Source organism: Drosophila arizonae, chromosome 5 (genome assembly GCF_054131065.1).
Source record: "Drosophila arizonae isolate 15081-1271.41 chromosome 5, UAZ_ARI_1.0, whole genome shotgun sequence".
NCBI lineage: Eukaryota > Metazoa > Arthropoda > Insecta > Diptera > Drosophilidae > Drosophila > Drosophila arizonae.
Window position 1 is genome coordinate 6,845,646 of NC_142925.1, and position 20,660 is coordinate 6,866,305.

General features: G+C 38.4%; 1 protein-coding gene and 1 long non-coding RNA gene across 8 annotated transcripts in view; one reads left to right on the plus strand and one right to left on the minus strand.

Moving 5' to 3' along the window:
• The window catches only part of LOC149268421 (uncharacterized), a 54,139-nt gene that overhangs the window by 23,084 nt on the left and 10,395 nt on the right, over window positions 1-20,660 (plus strand). The window contains exon 3 of the long non-coding RNA XR_016270257.1: window positions 3,877-3,954. This is a non-coding gene — a long non-coding RNA (uncharacterized LOC149268421). The remainder of the gene's footprint in view (window positions 1-3,876; window positions 3,955-20,660) is intronic.
• Window positions 1-20,660, minus strand: part of sano (CABIT domain-containing protein serrano) — a 144,661-nt gene that overhangs the window by 11,394 nt on the left and 112,607 nt on the right. Inside the window, exon 1 of one of the 7 annotated variants that reach the window (XM_089471066.1) lies at window positions 3,909-4,049. The exons of the other annotated variants lie outside the window; for them this stretch is intronic. The gene's annotated coding sequence lies outside the window, so the exon portion shown is untranslated. Of the gene's footprint in view, window positions 1-3,908; window positions 4,050-20,660 lie in introns of those variants that run through there. 7 annotated transcript variants of the gene reach the window in all.

Genomic DNA, 20,660 nt, shown 5'->3' on the forward strand with positions numbered 1-20,660 from the left:
TATATGTCATTACATGACTCAGGGCGTATAGCAATTACTAATTACGAATCAATATTTATAGCTATTTTTATAAGTCTATGTAATGTGTATGTATACGTATATGTGAATAATCAATAGATATATAGAAGAAAATGTAGAATGATATCAAATATTAATATATCTTTATGTGTATTTCTATATATATTCAAGTAGGATAGATAGGTATCTAACATAACCTTGCATCCAATAAAAGATAATATAGATGGATATTTATATTTATTAATATCTATATAAATCTATCTATATAGGAATCTATATCAGCATTCTTATATTCATGATTTCCCCTCATGTTCATGTTTAAATATTACGCCACTCTATATATCTCTACTCTCATCGTATATAGATCTTCTAGCCATTATATATACGTAAAATAGTATTGTAGCTAAATACTTCATCTCCATATCAACACAGTTCATAAGAAGCAGATAAAGCTTAACCTGCAGGAAGTGTCAAGTTGCTCTGATATCATATAGCTTATGGCAAATCAGCTATAATCTATATTCAATCTAGAATACAGTTCTAGAGCTAATATAAACAAGTGTGATATAAAGACAGCACAGCTAAAATGAAGTTTAGTTAATGAAGACTTTCAATATGTTTCTAGAACCGCCCATAAAATCTCTGTTATAAAATCCAAAAACTTCTGAAAGTCCCTAAAATTTATAGGCCTTAAAACTACTTTAGAGACATTTGACAAAGCTACTTATATACCTTTTTCTTTCTTTGCGCATCAATTTATCTTTTCCACGAAAACTGTATCAAAACTGTTTTTTTTTCTTCGATTGTATTTTTCTCGAAAAAAAAAAATCTTAGGTAAAATGAAATGATATCAAATACCGTAACATCATATAAAAACTCAGCCGGACAAAAGCAGTTTCAAGGGCTCGCGGCCCTTGACGGTTGACCGTGTCGTAAAGTTATATTGTGAGTGTCGACTGTGTCAATAGATAGATGATGCGACATATCCATAAGGTATATATGGATAATATATGTGTATATAGCTACATATACATATATAGATACGTGCTCCATATGTATAGGCAGAATGTAACGTATTTTGTTATTGATGTTATTGCTATTGTTGTCGTCATTGTTATTGTTGTTGTTGTTGTTGTTGCTTTATTCATATGCTAAATTTAACAGTCGGAGCGCGCCCAATTCGAAAATTTTCAATTCCGATTCATAAATATGGCGGGGGCAGCAGCAAATCAAAAGCAATTAAAATGCAAAGCCGCAGAACAGCAGAAAAAAAAGGGGCAATAATAATAATGTTGTTGTTGTTGTTGTTGTTGCTGTTGCTGTTGTAGTAGTCATAGTTGTTGTTGCTCTGACGTTGATGAGCTTGCCCGCGCCAATGATTTGTGTTTTTTATTGAAATGTTGACGTGCTTACTAATCAACCAAACGGTCCGAGTTGGAAAACACACACATTTCGGATTCTATATTAATCATGCGCTGCACACAGGCAGACAGAGTGAGAGAGTGAGAGAGAGAGAGAGAGATAGAGTTGTAGGATTTGGATTTGGGTAGGGCATAGCGGTCGCCTACCAAGAACAGCACAGGAAATCGAAAACGAAATGCAGCAACAATTGACGGCTGCCGCATTTGGTGGCACACAGAACTCTCTTAAACAGTAGCACACACATATAGAAGAATATAGTAAAAGAACCGTTTGTCGAAGTTCTATATTGGGTTCATTGAGCATTGTGTCAGACCCAAAAAAAAAAAAAAAAAGTTTAATTTATGCCCACAGTTCTACCTTGGCTATGACACTAGGTAACCGTAAGAGTTCTGTTTACAGACGAAACGAAAGTTTTTCATTTGTGATGGCTATGTGAGGTGTTTATGTGAGTGTATGTGTGTGTGTGTGTAAAAGGGAAATCCCTTTTTTGGGCAACTTTGTTGCCATTTATAAACAAATGCTGCGAGCTTAGAGACAAATAGAGAGAGAGAGAGAAAAAAGGGGCTGGGCCGTGCTAAGGCTGGCTGTTTGGGGCTGTGGCTGGGCTTGGCAATGCCGAGGATGGGCTTTTGTTGCTTTGCTTGTGACCCAGAAAAATGAAAATACAATAAGAAAATGTTGCGCCCGCCTTTTGTAAGTGAAATTTTCATCTAGACGCTGCATGTCTTTGTTGTCAATAAAACAAAACACGAAAGTCCCAATACCATTCAATTCGAGAGTGTTGCTTGCTGCAGGAGGGGCAGCCCAAGATGAGAAGTGTGCGTTGGTGTCAGCTCTACGACAGACCATTAACTCGCACTGCCTCAGTCTCAGCTGCAGCCGCCTCCCCAGCCCCAAAGGCTGTCCCTGCCCCGGCTATCAGAGTGTGGGCAGCAATGGGCATATAATCGAGCTGATAATGAACGGGCTAAACAAATTGTTGTTGTCTAATGGATTGTCAGCAGTGAAAGGCCGCATCAAAAAAAAAAAAAAAAAAAAAAAAAAAAAAAAAAAAAGAGTGTTTAGAACTCTTTAAGGTGGCAATAACAAAAAGCAACTTTCAAGTTGAGTGAATGCCTAATGTTTGGCCAACTCAAACGGTTGAATGCTATCCATAAAGAGAGCAGATAGTTCTGGATAATAAATATCCATAGAGCAGAAACCGACTTAAATTTGCATACAATTATCAATTAGTTGGGAGAATTTGGAGAGCTTTCTCAATATTTACCGCTTCCAATTTTCTAGCCAACTTAAATGGCAATATTCAAATAGAATGCTATTTAAATGGATCACGCATTGTTTCAAATATAATAAATAAAACGTATTTGAAAAGATATTTGGTAAAGACATTTAACAACATAATTGTTGTTAAAAAAAAGTTTGTGTTATCTTTATTGTCTTTATTTTTATTTTTGTTATATTAATTAAATATTATAAAACATTTGGTAATAAAACAAAAGCTTAAAACTTTTATTATTATTATTTTTTTATTTTTTTTATTTATTATTTATTTTATTTTATTATAATTTTTTTTTTAATATATTAAAATTATTTTTTTTTTATTTATTTATTATTTATTTATTCATTTATTATTTATTATATCATTTTATAATTTAAATATTTCTTAGATTTCTTCTTTTTATCTATTATTAGTTTTTTAATATTTACATTGTTATTATTTATTTATTTATATTTATTTTTTCCAAGAATATCAATTTTAGTTTATTTATTTAAATATATTCTATTTATTTATTGCGTCATATGAAAACTCTGTTAAATTAATTTTATTTGGTTTTTAAATTATTCATATGAATTTCAAAACCAAATTAAACAGAATTTTCGTTGTCTCGAACCTATTTATATATTTAAATTTTGAGTTTTTTCATTTGAGTTGACTCATTTGAACTAAATTTAGCTTCTTATTACTTTACTCATTAATATTAATTATTCATCAATATTTGATTAGTTTGCAGATAATGCAAGACAAATCTATAATTATTATTTTGATTTAATAAATATTCATTTAGTTTTATGTGGGGTTTTTATATTTACCTAATAGTTTTTTAATACTGTTTATTTATAATTAAAATCTATATTGCTAATTAATAATTTATTTAACTAATAATTATTCGCTATTATATTTTGAACTCTTTGTTTTTGTCTATTTCACAAGCTTTTTTTTTTTTTTAAAGAATTGATATTCAAAATTTATTCTTGACATTTAATGTGAACAAATTTCACACCAGCTTCACACACTCACACAAACACACATGCGCAGACTCACACATAATCGCAGACAGAATAATAATTTTCACATTTAACCCAATTTCTAGAGCATGACGCTAATTACTTTTAAATGATATCAAATATTTTTTTGGATTTATATTTTTATTTCAGAGATTTACATATTTATTGCTATTATTGCTCACCTCCAATGCGGACAATCACTCGCTCTGCTCCACAAAATGTATATAGGTATGTATATATTATATATTGAAAGAAATGCCGTTAAATATGTACCATAAAGATTTACACCTTTTGCCAATCAATTAACACGCACGCACACGCACACACACATATAACACATAGATGTAGAGTGCGTGAAAGAGAGGTACTTTCATTACTCATTGGCGGCAATTTCTTGACTTGAATTTTTGTTTTCTATTTGCCTTGTTTTACAGCTCTCGTTGCTGTTGCTGTTGTTGTTGTTGTTGTTGTTGATTACGCGACTTTTACGCGCATTTCATAATACAACACGTAATGGCAAATAAATTTCTTTTCTTTAACTGGCGAATTTCACAAAACTAACCAAATTTGGTACACAAAGAATTTGTTTACTTTCACGCATTTGATTTGCATAACGAAACTCAGCATCCACCAAATGCTGTAAATCTCTTCTCACATTGATTATGTACACTGTATCTAGTAGTAGTATATTCTGTTTTTGTTGCGTATATCGAGTGACGACTGTTTACCGCATCAGCTACTTTGCCGAGTGTCTCGCGTGGGCCGTAGACGTAAACGTAAACTAAAACGTAAACGTAAACGCAAACGCGCACGCGCACAGTTCTCAGCGACAACTACGACAACGACAACAACGACGACGACGGCGCGGACTGCTGATTGTGTTATGAACCGGTCGCTGGCTGTGGAGCTAATGAAATGCGAGCTACGGTTCTGAGAGCTGTCGGTTGAGTTGAGTGCCCAGAACAATGCAGTCGGCGTCGCAGTCGCAGTCGCTGTCGACGTCGCAGCTAGCGTACATTTTAACAGTGAGTTAACAGCGCGCTGTTAAACCGGTCTCTAGGTAAGGCCTTTCTTCACACACACGCACACACACACACGCACACTGGGAGAGAAACAAAAAGTTTGTGTTTTCGTCTCTAATTTCTAAGCAAACGCTGTACGAGCGATTCTCTGCGATAAGACTCGGACAGTTGTTTAATAGTTTTCTTTCGAATTTTGAGTCTCTTTTGGTTTGTTCAGCTTCTTCTTCTGGTTCTTCGGGATTTGTTTGCTGAGAAAAACGAACAAACTCCCAGAGAGACTCCCATACCCCAGCTCTAGCTGTTGATTTGTTTTGTTAGCGTCTCTTTGGATTTCATTAACATTTTCATTTCCATTTTTTTTTTTTGACTCTGTGTCAACTGAGTCTTGGTATCGTAATACTATTTTGTTGCTGCCCATCATCATCATTGTGCGTGTGAATTTTTATGGTTCATTAAAATTAAAAGCAAGCTCCGAGCTCTGAGCTCTTTGACTCTTTTATTTATAGCCAACGATTGGCATTTAGAATGTGAGCTCTTGTTTGTAATTTTTTTTTTGGGTTGACTGAACGAACGAAACGGCATCATTGACTGTGCGACTTTTTGTTGCTGTTGTTGTTGTTGGCTTTTGCCATTTCGTATGACAAAGAGCCGATGAAAGGCATTTAACTGATGTAATAGTTGCGTTCAGCATATGCATATTATCATGTGCACTCGCATTAATATTTATATATGTGTGTGTGTGTGAAAAGGGTTTTGTTTTGTTTTGGAGAACAGCTCGAAGTCGAGAGCTGGGGCTGGGGCCACAGCTGTCTGGGCCAATGATTTACGACAAACTTACTTTAGAATATTCAATCAGAGAACCTTTCAAAATTGCCGCAAGGCCAAAGTTCTGGACTACACAGCCGCATGCATAGCTGATGAAATATGAGCGCAAATTATGAACAGACGTCACGTCAAAGGATTAACAAGCGCAAAACCCTCTAGCCCAGTGCAGCTACCCTGGCACCCGCCCGCCCCAGCCCCAACCAGAGCAAGGTTCTTGCGGTCAAAAAAAGATATGAAGCATATAAAGCCAAGTCTACCAAATGAATCAAACGTTGAGCCGAAGTTGACTTTGATTTCAAGGAAGTCGTCGACGACGTCGTCATCGTCCGATCCGCTGATTTGATTTTTATGGCTTTGCGCCAACTCAACCCAAGTCAAGCCAAGCCAAGCCAAGCCAAACTGAACCTTTTTTTTCAGTTTTATTTTTATTATTTTTTATTCGAGCGAAAACGCAGCTCAGCGATTAAAATCTAACAAATTCTTTTCACAGGGCTTTCAGGCGGGCTCGGCGGGGCAGCTGCCTGCTCGACGCGTTAAATGGTCAACACCCAAAAGCGCCCGCAGTCCGCGCTCTGAGTGGAAACTCAATTTTAAAATGCAGATTATGTGCGCTGATTAAATATTGTTTTTTAATTTCTCTCGGCGTCGCGCAACGCGCAATCAAACATACAACAAATTAAAAATGCACAGCAACAAATGCAGCGCAGGGAAATGCAACCTGCGTTTGCCTTTCAAATGCTGCGCACGTAACGCTTAATAATAAAATATAAGAAGAAGAACAAGCAGCAGGAGAGAGAAAGAACATATATTAAATTGAAAAAGAACAAACCAAGCGCAAGTTTGGGTCGATGCGCGGTCAAGGCGTAGCCAAAGCAGCGCCGCCTATCGAAAGGTTTATGACGGCGACGCGTTCGCCTTTTGACTTGATGCCGGCAAAACAGACACGGCCAAAGCCAAGTAGACAAAAGCACATCAAATAAACGTCAAGTGTGCGTATGTGTGTGTGTGTGAGCTTAAGAGTTAATAAGTTAAGCTTAAAGTTCTATAGGGTGTACAGTTATAGGGTATGCATTGCTTTGGTATAGTCTTATGTCCATAGGTTTCTGTATACAGTTAATTTTTGATAGAAATTCGTATTGCACATATCATGAAAATATTATTATATTATTGTATATATCATGGTTGTATATACATATACATATCATATACATATCTATAGAGCTAGCTATATATTTGTATTCTATAAGTCTGGATCTGTGTCAATTGTGTCTGGACTAGTTATTTCATTTCTAGCTACAATTCGAATTCTACATATATCAGGAACCTATACTGAACCTTTTTTTTTACAGGGTATGCTGGTTATCATATATGTTTTTATATCTGTATATAGGATATCTTTATAGTATACAGTTCTTCTATTTATACAGCGGCGCTTTGATGAATATTTCATTCAAGCTTTCAGTCAACCTTATGCTTCTATCTAATTCATTCATTCATCACATTCGACTCGTATAATATTTAACATATAAATATCTATATATGTACATATATCATTTTATATCGTATGCATGTATATATTAATATATGTATTCATATATTCATATGGATTATATGTACTCATATCGGTCATTCATCCTAACTTTCATTCAAACTCTTCTCTTTTTTGGCTTCATTTGTCAATTTGATTCCATTTTGACATTGATTATCTTCTTCTTCTACTTTTTAGTTTATGCATAACAAATGCTTTTCTTATTTTCATATTAAGTATCATCTGAAAAGGTATTCCCCATAAAAATCCGATTTGACGAATTTATAAGTATTTAAATGCAATATTATGTTTTATGTATGTTTTTCTATATATACATATTATGAGAAGTTGTACTCTCATTCATATATGTATATACATAATTCATATATGTATATAGTTCATCTTCATTTTCTAATTTCGTTCCATTAGGTTACCATATAAATCATCAACTTTACGATCTACCTTTGCTTCTTCATTCATCTTCTTCGTTCCTTAGTCTCTTTATTTTCTGTTGCATCATTTTAGTTTAATATACTTTCAAGTCTTATCACACGCAAGTTTGTTGCCTAAGTCTTTTGTTTCAGCCGCCGGCTTTGCTTTATCAAATTTGTGGAAATCGCGCATATAACGGTTTGCCAGCTGCACATATACTATATAAATATATATGTATGTATATATATATGTATGTGCATTTATCAGGAAACTGTTTGTCGGCTTAAAGATTTGCATAAAACACACACGCACACACTCACACACACACACACGGACATCTCTGGCAGCCTCTTTGTGCGTGTGCCAATTCTTGGCTGCTGCCCACACCAACAGCTCATCCATAACTCAGCGCTGTATGCAAATGAGCTGCAATTGGAGCTGCGACTGCAGTAGGGGCTGACTTTTAAAATTAGCTGAGGCCGGCTTGCACTTTTTGTTGTTGTTGTTGTTGTTGTTGTAGCTGCTGTCTTCTTGTTTTTGGTCTTTTTGTTGCCTTTCTTTGGAAAGCGCTTTGATTGATTGTCTTGGCCATGGTTATGGAGGCAGTGCAGGCAGTGTGTGTGTGTGTGTGTGCGTGTGTATTTATAGTATATGCGGGCTTTGCTTTCCTGGTGCGGGCCTAACCTTTTGCACTGCACTCGTCGCTGTCTCTTTGTGTGCGTGTGTGCGTGTGTGTGTGTGTGTGTGTGTGTGTGTCTCTTGTTGTGCTTTGTGCTTTATTTTTTTTTTTTTTTTTTTTTGTGTGTCTTGACTTTGACGCTTTGTTTCCTGCACAGCATTTTACGCTTAATTTGGCTTTGATTGATGTTTTAGGCTTGACTCATACACACTCAACGAAAATTAGTTACGTTTTCGTAGTTTTCACGCGGTTCACTGAACTTGAGTGCAATTTGTGGCGCAGCGGGTGTTGCCAACTGTTAGTGCAGCCCTCGTAATTTTCATATCATTTTGAATGAATTTTGAAGTCGCCTCAAGTTGCAACATTCGCATTCTTTGCCTTTTGGCCAGTGTCTTTAACCACTTTGACCCACTTTAGTATTTGTGTGTGCGGGTTCTTCGGGCGTTGCTGCCGCTGCTACCTCAGCTGCTTCTGCTTCTTCTTCTTTTTGTGCTGCTGCTGTTGGCTCATTGCGATTTGGACACTTTCCAAGCGCACAGGTTGGAAAGCAATTAATTACATTGCCAACTTGTACGTGGCCACAATGAGATTGTTAACAGCTCAAAAGCGCGAGCGCGAGTGCGCGCGCGTCAGTCAATCAATCAATCAAACAGTCACTCACTCAATCACTCACTCAGTCAAACAGTCAAAGAGTCAAACAGTCAATGGCCTCCAATCTTGGGTAGTTCCCAACTTCTATGGAAAGTTCTAAGTTTCTCAAATCGTTTTTCTAGCTGTCATGTTGGCGCTCCAGGTGCCATTATTTATAATGTTCTTCTTCCTCATCATCAACATTATCATCAACATTATAATCATCATTATCATCACCATCATCATCATCATCGAGTTCTTCGATATTATATTTGTTGATTTGGTCGTAGTTGGCGCGACAAACGTTAGCCACACCAATTAGGACACGAAAACGCAAACATTTTTCATTTTGGAACTTTCCGTTTGCCAATTTGGCTTTCATTTTCATAGCGCGCATTTGCCCTTTACGGTGGAAAGTTCTCATGTACCCTTAATAGGTACCAGCGGCTGTCGTCGCTCCAGCTAACAATGCCATGCTCCCATAACAAGGACAGCTCTTTCGATTCGCCAGAGCCCAAGCCAAAGCCAAAGCCAAAGCCAGAGCCAGAGCCAAAGCAGAGCCATTCAAATTGCGAGCAAAGTCAAAGTCAGTTGCCACTGGCATTGGCCATGGCTTTGGCACTGGCAATGGCACTGACTATGGCAGCATCCGCATCCTATAAAACAATATGCAAGGGCAGTCGAAATCGAGGAGAATCCAAGCCAACAAACGAACGAACAAACAGCCAACCGAGCGCAGAGCGAAACGTAAAAAGCGAACGACTTTTGCAGCATCACGTTTCACGAATTCGCGGCAGAACACGTCCCTGTTCCTGGGCGCATTAAATGCAAACAGCCAAAACGACAACAACAACAACAACAACAGCAGCAGCAGTATCAGTCGGGAGACCCTAACCCAAAAGCAAAAGCATTGGCGAGCCGAAAAAAAACAAAAAATAACAAAAAATTGAAATAAACAACTGCGCGGACAATAAGTAAAAGTTTGCTACAGTTGCAACAACTCTTAGATGCACAGCACGCTCAGCGCTGCACTAATCTTTGCAGCGTATGCACTGAGATGCGCGCCATCATTCTCATTCTCAATCCCATTCTCGTTCTCGTTCTCGTTCTCATTCTCATTGTTTGCCAGAGCATCCCCAATACAGTTTCTAGTCTCCCACCTCCTGCCTCCTGCCATCCATTGTAACGACATCAACACCAACACCAGCAACTGCAACAGCAACAGCCGCAAACCACCTTCCTGCCTGCTGCACCACCCGCTGCACGCGGCACGTTCGCAGCAGCCAGAAATATGGAGAGAAAATTGCCATGGACTTCCAACTGCTCGCCACATAGTACATCGATTTCCAGCTGGCTATTGGCCAGCCTCAATTTCGGCTTGAAAGAGTATCAAAGGCTTAGCTAAGGATTTAATATGGAGCCAGGAAAGCGTATTACAAATAGTCTCAGCTTCAATATGCTTTTACTCTTTATTTGCTGAAATTTAGCTTGAATAAAGCTAGATTTCTATTTGGCTATTGCACAGAGCTGGAATTGATAAAGCTTAGCTAACAAAATGGGAACAGGATGAGTTGAGTTATTAGGAATTTTATTTAACTTCTGAGTTGAACTGGGACTGGTAAAGATTAAATTTGAAATGAGCAGCGTAAATTTGAGCAGAGTTCTTACTCTACGATCAACCCATTAAGAACTTGATTGATGAAGAAAATATATTAATAAATTATTGGCGTTAGTTGAATTTTATGTGATTTGTTATTTAATCGTTAGTTTAGCTGTATTCAATATTAAAAATATTAAATAATTTTTTTAGGTTCAAATATGAAAATATCAAATTTTAAGCACACTTGAACTGATTTGAATATTTTTTTTATTTTAATTTATTTTTTTTATTTGCTTATATTTTTTTTATTTGTTTTTATTTTTTTTAATTTTTATTTATTTATTTTTTTAATTTTTTTATTTGTTTTTATAATTTTTAATATTTAAATATTTATTTTATATTCAGTTTTTATTAATTTTATATTTGAATATTTCTTCTAAATTAATAAATTGGCACAAACTACATTAAGACTCCTGAAAAAAAAAAAAAAAAAAACAAAACAATACCTAGCCATTTCATATATGGAATACTGCATATAAATCCAACTCTTTAGTTTCCATTTGCTGCTCTTTAATATTCAACTGAAGTTAAATTTGCGCCACACATTCACATTTCGCATTTTATGTAATCAGCGATAAGTGTGTGAATTTTTCATAGGGTATATGCCGATGGCATAAGCCTTGCCTGACTCATCCTTTATCTGAACTTTTTAATCATGTGCCTGCTGCTGACTGCCGCATAAAGTGAAAATGTGCTTTCCTTATTTTTTGATTTTTTATATATTTTTTTTTCGTTTTTTCGGCTGACATTTGGGCTTTTTTTTTTTGCAGTTATTCAGTGTCTTTTGGCTTGCGCTAATTTATCACTTGCCATTGCCATGTTGGCCACGTGATGCATGTGGGCTTATTGCTACTGTTGCTGCTGTCGCTGCTGCTGCTGCTTCTGCTTCTGCTGCTGCGGTTGTTGTTGCAGTTGCATTGAACTTATCGAAACCGCACAATCAGCACAAGGCACAATAACTGAAAAGGCAACTGCAACTTCACTGATGATGATTCTCAGGTTGCCGCTGCTGCTGCTGCTGCGGATGCGGCTGACTTGCTGCAGTTACAATTTCAAAACAAATAAATTCATGCTGCAGGCTAAAAAGGGCAGCCCCATTCGCTGAGCCGCAGACACTGAGAACAGCAAACTGTAACTGAGACTTGCTGCAGTTGTTGTTGCCGTTGCTGTTGTTGCTGTTGTTGTTGCTTCAGTCAGAGAGCCCTAAGCAAACAAATCAAGGAGCAGCCAGCCAACAACGACGACGACGACGATGAGGAAACATGAAGTTGCATTTCGCCTGCAAGAGCTGAAAAAAATTGCATGCAGGCTTGACTTCAATTGTTCTGCTGCTCCCACCACTGTTGCTGCTGCTGCTCCTGTTGCCATTTAACACGAGCAAAAAAATAGCTAAAAAAAAAAAAGCAGCAATTATTGCGAGCTTTACACACACACACTCACACATACACACACTCGAGCTTAGCTGCCCTGCGGTGCTAGTTTTTGTGCTCATTTCAGCAACGGCGGCTGCAATAATAATCCTCAAACGCCCACCGTTCGCTTCTCTTTTTTTGCGCTTTTGTGTGTCCAGCCTAGCGAGGGGCTGGACCTCATTTGCATGCAGCTCGCTGGCCGTGGCAATGTCGTGTTCATGTGCGGCTTCATTTGCTTATGCAGCTGCTGTTGCTGTTGCTGCTGCTGCTGTTGTTGTTGCTGCTGCTGCTGCTGCTGCGACTGCCTCTCAACTGTTTGCTCTTGATTTCAGTTGCTGTTTTCAATTCTGATTCAGACCAACTATATCCATATGCATGCCTTGATTTCGATTTCGATTTCAATTTCGTTTCTAGGACTTTGCATAGTTGTTGATGATGATGCAGTTGCTGCTGCTGCTGTTGTGGTTGTTGCTGTTGTTGTTGGTGGTATTGTTGATGCTGCTGCTGCTAGTGCTGTTGCTGCTGTTGTTATTGCTGCTTCTGTTGCTGTTGCTGCTGCTGCTGCTGCTGCTGCTATATTCATGCTATTGCTCTTGCTGCTGTTTATGTTGCTGCTGCCTCCTCTGTTGCTGCTGCTGCTGTTTATGTTGCTGCTGCTGCTGCGTCTTCTGCCGCTGCTTTCATAAAACTTAAGAGCAGCTTTTGCATGTTGCCCTGCAGCCTCTGCTGCTCTCGCTGCTGCTGCTTCTGCTGCTGCTGCTGCTGCTGCTATAGCTTTTTGTTGCTGTTGTCATTGTTGAGTGTCTTTTGTTCTATTGTCAACAATTTTTGGTGTTTTGTGTTTAGTTTTGTGCATAGGGCCATGCCCACATTTTCGCTGGCATTTTACCTGACTGCCAGCCCTGCCAGCCAGCAGCCTCTTTTGTTTATCTAGCAAAACTTTCGTTCTTTGCATATTGTTTTGTTTGTCTGGCTGTCAACTTGTTTAACTTGTCGCAATGTTTGTTTGTTGTCTGCTATTGTTGTTGTTGTTGTAGCAGCTGTTGCTGCCAGCATTTACTGTTAAAGTGTTTAGTTAAACGCATGCCAAACCAAATTGCTAGAATTAACGCCAGGATATTAATAGTGGGAGAGAGAGGGAGAGTGGGAGCGAGAGCGACAGCGAGAGAGAGAGTAAAATCTCATAAATTTTACCTTGAAGCCCCACAGCTCGGCAAGGTCATGGCTTCTAGCCAAGCACACAAATAAGGCAATGGCCATTTGGGCCAAAAACAATGATGCAACAAATTCGATTGGCCTGACGCTGCCTGCACCGCCTTCAGCCTGCTCTTCCCCTCTCTTGTGCTACGTCTGGCGTAATTTAATAAAACGTTTAAGAGATTAGATACGTTTGTATGCACTAAAATGTAACCATTAGATACGCTATCTACACACACACACACACACACACAGACAGACACTACACTGTGCAGACACAACAAAACAAGTGCAGCTCCCATTTGGCAGCAGCAGCTGCTGCACTTGCTGGGCCAAAACGCTAACGAGCCTTTGGCCACGCTCTCCAGCTTCAGTCTGCCTTCATCTCTAACGCCCCTCTGCCCCTCCTCCTGCTGCTGCTGCTGCTGCTGCTGCTGCTGCTCGACTATGCCAGCCATGGAGTGTGGACCATGGTTTTGGTATCCGTGTCGAGACGACGCTCCCTTTTACTTGATGCTGTTTTTACTTTTGCTGCCGGCTGACTGCCTCTGCCTCTATGGCAGCTTCTCCTCCTCCCCTGCTACTCCCCCTGCTCCTTCTCCTGCCGCTTGGTCATGGTAAATCTGCGCTGCCAATCGCTAAAATTATTGCGCTCAATCTTTGTTATTAGATTAACTTCTATTTTGTTTTCCTATTTGACTTTGCCATAAAAACGAACCGCGCTGAACCTTTAGCCATACACTAACCCAGCCCAAAGGGCAGCTCGGTTAGCTTCAATTGTTTGTAACCAGAGAAACTTATAGTTATAGGCTCTTTACTGAATTTCGCGTGAGTTTCTGGAGGGTTAAAAGTGAATTGATGAAAACGACATATTGGTTATGAGATATGCAAACTTTTACTTTTTCTTTCTTTTTGCAAAGATAATATTCATTTAAGTTTGTTTTTATGGTCTTTAAAATTTTGGGAAAGTGTTTTTAATTCTTTTTAAGAGTTTTTGGCATTTGTTGGACTTTTTTATAATTTGGCATTTTTTACATTTTTGTATTGTATGATTTATGTAGACGAGTTTCATATATTTTATGCAAGTATATGAATTTTCTATTAGTTTTTTATATTTTATCCAAGCTATAATAATACCAGAAAAACGGAAAACATTATAAATCTAATATATGTAATTTACAGAAATGGAATAGCTTTTATATATTCACATATTCATAGTATATTCGTATATCCCTAAGGCATAGTTTCATATATGTAGTTAATTTATTGCAAGATAAATTTTGTATTATTAATTACTATATGTTTCTATATTGTAAAAGTAAATGTTTCTAAATCTCAATCGAAATGCGGCAGTAAAAGCTTTACAGATTTTAATCTTTATTTTATTTATATATGTACATATATTTTATATATATTTTATTTACATATATTTTCTTCATAGTTTCTTAGCTTGATATATTTCTTGCTTGCAGTGGACCTTGCAAAATTCAAACATCAATATTTCAATCTAGATTTCAACCTAAAAACCTCAACCAAAAATTGTTTATTATATGTATGCTAACTGTTAGATATGCATATATATACATGTATACATATATCTTCTCTTCAATTGCAACTCATTTAACTATTAGTCACAGCCTTGTTATAAAGTCTTTATATAGTCAAATCTAATTGAAGGCCTTCAGCATGAACAACAGCAGAATTTGCTTTTGTTTTCAGTAAAAGGATAAAAGCGAACGAGCTCAAGGGCATTTGGGTTTCGGTTTGGCTCAACTGTTGCCAATTTTCTTGTTATCTGTAGCCGCTGCCGCTTCTGCTGTTACAATTGCTGTTGTTGTTGTTGCTGTTGTCCATTTGAAAACTGAAAGTGCGCCTGGTCAAGCTAAGCTTAGTCAATGGCATTAGGCAATGTTGCATTAGCTATGCTCGCCTGCCATTCGGTTTTGGCTTCATTTGTTTTTACGGCCAGCATTTTGTTAGACGTTGCACTCAGCAGATGCACTCAGCGCCGCTGCAATGAGTTTTGCCTGTTTTTGGGCTGGCTAAATTGGTTTTGTGTTGGGCTGCCATGTTGCTGGCGCATCAACAATTGAACAACAACAGCAAACAGCAATTGCTGCAAGCTGCTGCAACCTGCCGCACTGCTGTTGCATGCTGTAACCATGGGCCGTTTGTCGATTGCCGACTGCCGATTGCCGATTGCCGATTGCCTATTGCCGATTGTCCTCTATTCTACATAGCTGAGTTTTAGAAAGGCACACAACTTTCCTTGCACCATGATGCGGTCATAGACCGACCGACCATGCCATGCCATGCGACGCGCGGCAAACATTTCTTTTCTCAACTTTCGCTTTGTTAATAATGATGTTGCAAGCAGCCGGTGCTGCTGCCGCTACTGCTGCTACTGCTGCAAGCTCTATATTGTGTTATGCAATTGGAGTAGAGAGCTTTTGGCGAAACTGATTCTAATTAAGTGCGAGACAGAGCTGGCGAGGTAGAGTGAGTGAGAGAGGCAGAGTTAGAGTGAGAGATACTCAATCAGTGTCGCCTTTAAAATCGTTTAATGAGTGGCTTTTATGTTCGCAGCAGCTCAGCTGCCCACACACACACACACAGATATACAGAGAAGCCTTAATACTCATTAAAGCCGGTCGTATTTATGCATGCAGCATTAATGAGGGAATTTCACAGGGAGGTAACAACAGCTTCAGCTTCAGACCACTGTGACAAGTGCGGCGTAATTGAAAGAAATTAAAAAAGAGAGAGACCGAGAGTGAGAGGGAGAGAGACGAATTATAAAAAAGAGAGAGAAAATAACAAAAAAAAAAAACACTGCAACAGTTGAACGACAACAGCAACAGCTTTGCAGACATATCAAATGATGATGATAATGTGCCACGGAAATGGGTTAAGCTGCTTAAATGTTCTGCCCCAGCCCCAGCCACAGCCACAGGCCCAGTCACGCCGCCGACAACGACTTCAGAGTGCGACTTCAACTCCTCCTCCTGTTCTTCCTCTCAGCCGCGACTCCTGCTGCCTGGGCTCGTTCTGCTACGCAAGTTTTCTTTACAAAATCATTTTTGTACGTGAGTCGCGCTAAAGTTGATTTTATTCTTCATTTGGTTTTTTTTTTTTTTTGCCAAGCCAGAAGTTGACAGAGGCTATTGCTGTTGTTGTTGTTGTTGTCGCTTTTTAAATGCATTTAAATGCGCACGCATCAAAATAAAATTGGCCGCAATTAAAGCAGAGAAAGTGAATACTCTGAGCAGATATATCTGAGCAGACATTACACACAACGCACACATACGCACGCAATCACACATTACATACTCACACACACACGCACACACATAGATCAGCTTAAGTGTTACAACTGGCAGTAAGTGCGGTCCATTCGTAGCTTTTACTCACGTGCCGTAATTCTAGTTTTTTTTTTCGGGTTTTTATGAGGTCGCTCGCTTGCTCTTACCTGTAAAAGATAACGAAAAAAACAGATGGAAATTTTTAGATAAAAGTTTAGGCCACACACTTACGTGCAATTTGCGTAAGCAATAAAAAAGGCAAAAAAAAAAAGAAAAAACATTAAATTTAAAACAATTATATTAATAATAATCATAATCTCTTATGCTGTTTTTTCTCTCTCGGGGTTTTAATGTTTTTATACTCATTCACGAAAGTGAATCAGTATATTGGTTTTGTGCAATGTCCGTCTTGCTGTCCGTCCGTCTGTCCGTCTGTCCGTCTGTCCGTCCGTCCGTCTGTCCGTCTGTCCGTCTGTCCGTATGAACGCAATCTATTTCGGCGCTATTGAAGCTAGAGACTTGAAATTTGGAACACATACTCGTGTATATCTCCGATTTATAAAGTGTTAAAATTTTCCCGATCCGCCCACTAGGGGCGTGGCAAATCGGAAAATGCATTTTCCGATATACCAGAAATCATGTTTGTTGAAGAGCTAGAAAGCTGAAACTTGGTATGTAGGTCCGCGTTGACCACCCAAGATCACGAGCTATGGCGGATATATCTACGCCCATTGGGGGCGTGGCAAATCGGATAAAACTGTATCTCCTAAAGTTATAAACCTAGAATGCTGAAATTTTGCACGTCAGCTAATGGTATGATTCTATAAAGTCTGAAGATAAATTATAAGTCTACGCCCGTTGGGGGCGTGGCAAATCGGACCTGAAGATATAGTGATTTTTTAAATTCTCCTATATTTTGGACACTATTGATGGCAGAGACCTCAAATTTTGTATATATACTCGGACTGATCACCCAAGACCAAAAAGTTTTGTCGGATATATGTCCGCCCACAGGGGGCGTGGCAAACCGCAAAAGTTTATATCTCCTAAAGTAAAATAGCTAGAAGCTTCAAATTTGGATAGTTGAGTTACTGGTAGCCTCCTCTATCGATTCCCCAAAAATAATTTTTACGCCTCTTTAGGGGCGTGGCATATCGAAAAATACCCTGTAATTTTCACATTTTTTTAGGGTAAGCATTCAAACTTTGCAGTTAGGGTAACGTTATCTCTTTCTAAAAACTGACCAAAAATGAGGTGTCTACGCCCAGTTGGGGCGTGGCAAATCGGAATAACCTGTATATTCTACAGTATTAGAACGAAACTTAACTACTAAATTGTTGATGGGATGTGAATGAGTATTCCGCAGTCGGTAACGCCCGACTGCAACGTTCTTACTTGTTATTAAGTGAGAATTGGACAACTTGTTTTTTTTTTTTTTTTTTTTTTTTGGGCCAATTAAAAGGCATAGGCAAACATGGCCAGCCAACTGGGCCATAGTCATGTCCGTTGCCCACTGGGCAAGTGTGATATGAATGAGGTTTCTAGACTAGACACAAAACTAATAAAGTTTAAGAATTTAGCATAGATAGCCAAGCGAGATGAAGATAGGGATGTTGCAATATATCATAAAATTTGTTTGGGGGTTTACTTAAAATTAATGATTTAAGTACTGATTCATGTTCAGAACTTCAACCTTTATCTGTGTCATATAGAAAACTTAATTGTTATGGGTTTTAATCGTAGTTCGAGCTTTTGAGCGTTCTACAACTATACTTTCTAAGTACATTATATAGAGTATGTTGCAGTCGAGCAATTTATATATCTTAAAGATTTTCAATACTCTACAGGGTATCTACAATTCCGGTTCTCATCCGATTTGTAGTTATTAATCCCAAACATTAAAGGGTATCTACAAGTCAGAGGGTAACTACAAGTCAATAATATATTAAGGCCTTTCCTTACGTTCCATACAGGGTATCGACTAGCCAAATAATGCAGCTAGTTATATGTATGTTTTTATATATTTAAATTAAAGCTACATATAGGGTATCTACTAGTTTAACCCATTTACTTCTGCTTTATATATAGATTCTATTTATAAAAATATTCAGGGATATTCTTGGAAGAAACTCAATCAAATCAATGTCTGTCTACTCAAGTTAGTGTCAACGACAGCCGACAGGTGGCGCATATCAATTATAAATTTGCAATTTTCCAATCAACAAGCAACAAAAAAAAAATATATATATAAAATAAAAAAACAACACACACACACAGAATATGAAATGGTAAGTAAAACAAGTTTTGTGGCATTTAATTTATATGAAAATGGACTTGGCCCGGACATCTTGAAGAAGGCCTAGACATTGGTCGCATCAGCTTGCCGGCGGCTTAATGAAAACTTGGCGCCTGCTGCAGAAACATACGCACCCCTCCCCCTCCACCCTACCTCTCCCGTCGATGGGCCGCTTAATGCTGTCGTCAAGTGTATTAAATTGAAAATTTAATTAAAGAAGTTTGCGCCGGTTGCGTCTTGGCCAAGAGTAACACAGCTGTCTGGCTGGCATCAAATTAGCCAAACACAAAAGCTTATTGAACTCAAGAGCAACATTTGCGGCCCAACAGATTCATGGTCGACAAAAACAACTAAACGAAGCAAAAATGGATAAAAAAAAATGCAAACTGAACTGAAATCAACGCAAATCGCTGTCAATAATGGCCAAAAAGAAAAACCGGACGGTTGTGCCAACAGAGCAAAACAGCAAAAGCCAAAAAGGCTTAATTTGTAGCCAAGTTAAGTTATATTCACACGCTTTTTGATACCAATTGCAAACAATTGCCCTGCGTCAACACGTCTGCCACAGCCACAGCAACGCCCCCCCTCCCCCAGCTCCAGCCCCAGTCACGCTTAGGCAGTTTTGTCAAAATACAAAAATTGGCCAAAAGGCAGGCGACAAAGCGGCTAAGAAAACAACAGCAGAAAGAAATAAAATAATACAGACACACAGAGCCAGACAAGGCTGTTGGCAGCTAATAATGAAACTAAGTTGGTAATAAAGCTGGCCTAAACCAAGCAAGCGACTTGGGTGTGTTTTATATAATGTTTGCCTATCAAGGACTGATTGTACAGCCGAGAGTAATTTTGAGGGTACTGAACGACTGAAAGATGCCGTAAATATGCTTGCTTTTGCCTTGGCTGGGACCTTTATGATGCCACCAGGTGAGCATAGATTAGGTCATTTAAATATTTGGGATATAAATTGAATAAAGTTATAGGACTAGATATATTCATTAAATTCGTAATAATGGAAATTTAATCATAGAACTTTTTTGATAGATTCTTGTATAAACCTTTTGGCATTCTCTTAACCTTTCACTACCTGTCTTTTTTTTCCCTCTCTAACTGTACTTGATTAGTTAAGTGTTTAAGCACTTGGCATCCTCTCTATCTGTCACGCTCTCCTTTTTTCTCTCTCTCTCTCTCTCTCTCTCTTTGATCGTTCACCAGGTATCCTCTCTATCACACTCTTTCTTCTTTTGCCTCTTCTCCAGCATCTCATAAATTATATATGTTTTATGCCTGCTTTGGCCATTTACATACCCTTTTCAAGCCATAAGTTCAAGGGTATAATAACTCATCTAGCTCATAGCTTTAAGTGCAGGTTCTAAAACATAATTAAGACCATGACTAAGACCCGCAGACCCAGCACACACACACACACACACACACACACACACACACACACACACACACACACACATGCAGAGAGTTAACTCTTTTGCAGCTTATTACCAGCTCATGTGCTTTTTGGCTAGCCAAAAATGTTCAATAAACTATCAACAGCTGTCACTAGTTGCTGTTGCTGTTGTCGATTGCTGCTGCTGCTGTTGCTGTTGCTTGGGCCTTTAAGTCTGGTCCCAAACAAACGATTATGTCTTTTGGGTAGCTTGACTCCGGCCGTTTGTTGGTTGACTTGTTGCCATTAAGTTAAATGACATAAGCATAAAGATTTACGCCGCTGAAAACGGCCAGAAATCAAACGCTGTCAGCCAAAGTGTCAAATTTGTAATGAGCCACAGCAATGGCAAGCAACAACAATTGAAACGTGGCAGAGAACTCGGGCTGCTGCCACGCCCGTTTTCTTGTCTTGTTGTCGTTGTGTATGAGTGTGTGTGTGTGTGGTTTTTTGTTTGAAATCGCTTTTGATTAAAGAAGTTGTCAACCCATAGTCAACAAAAGCCGCTTG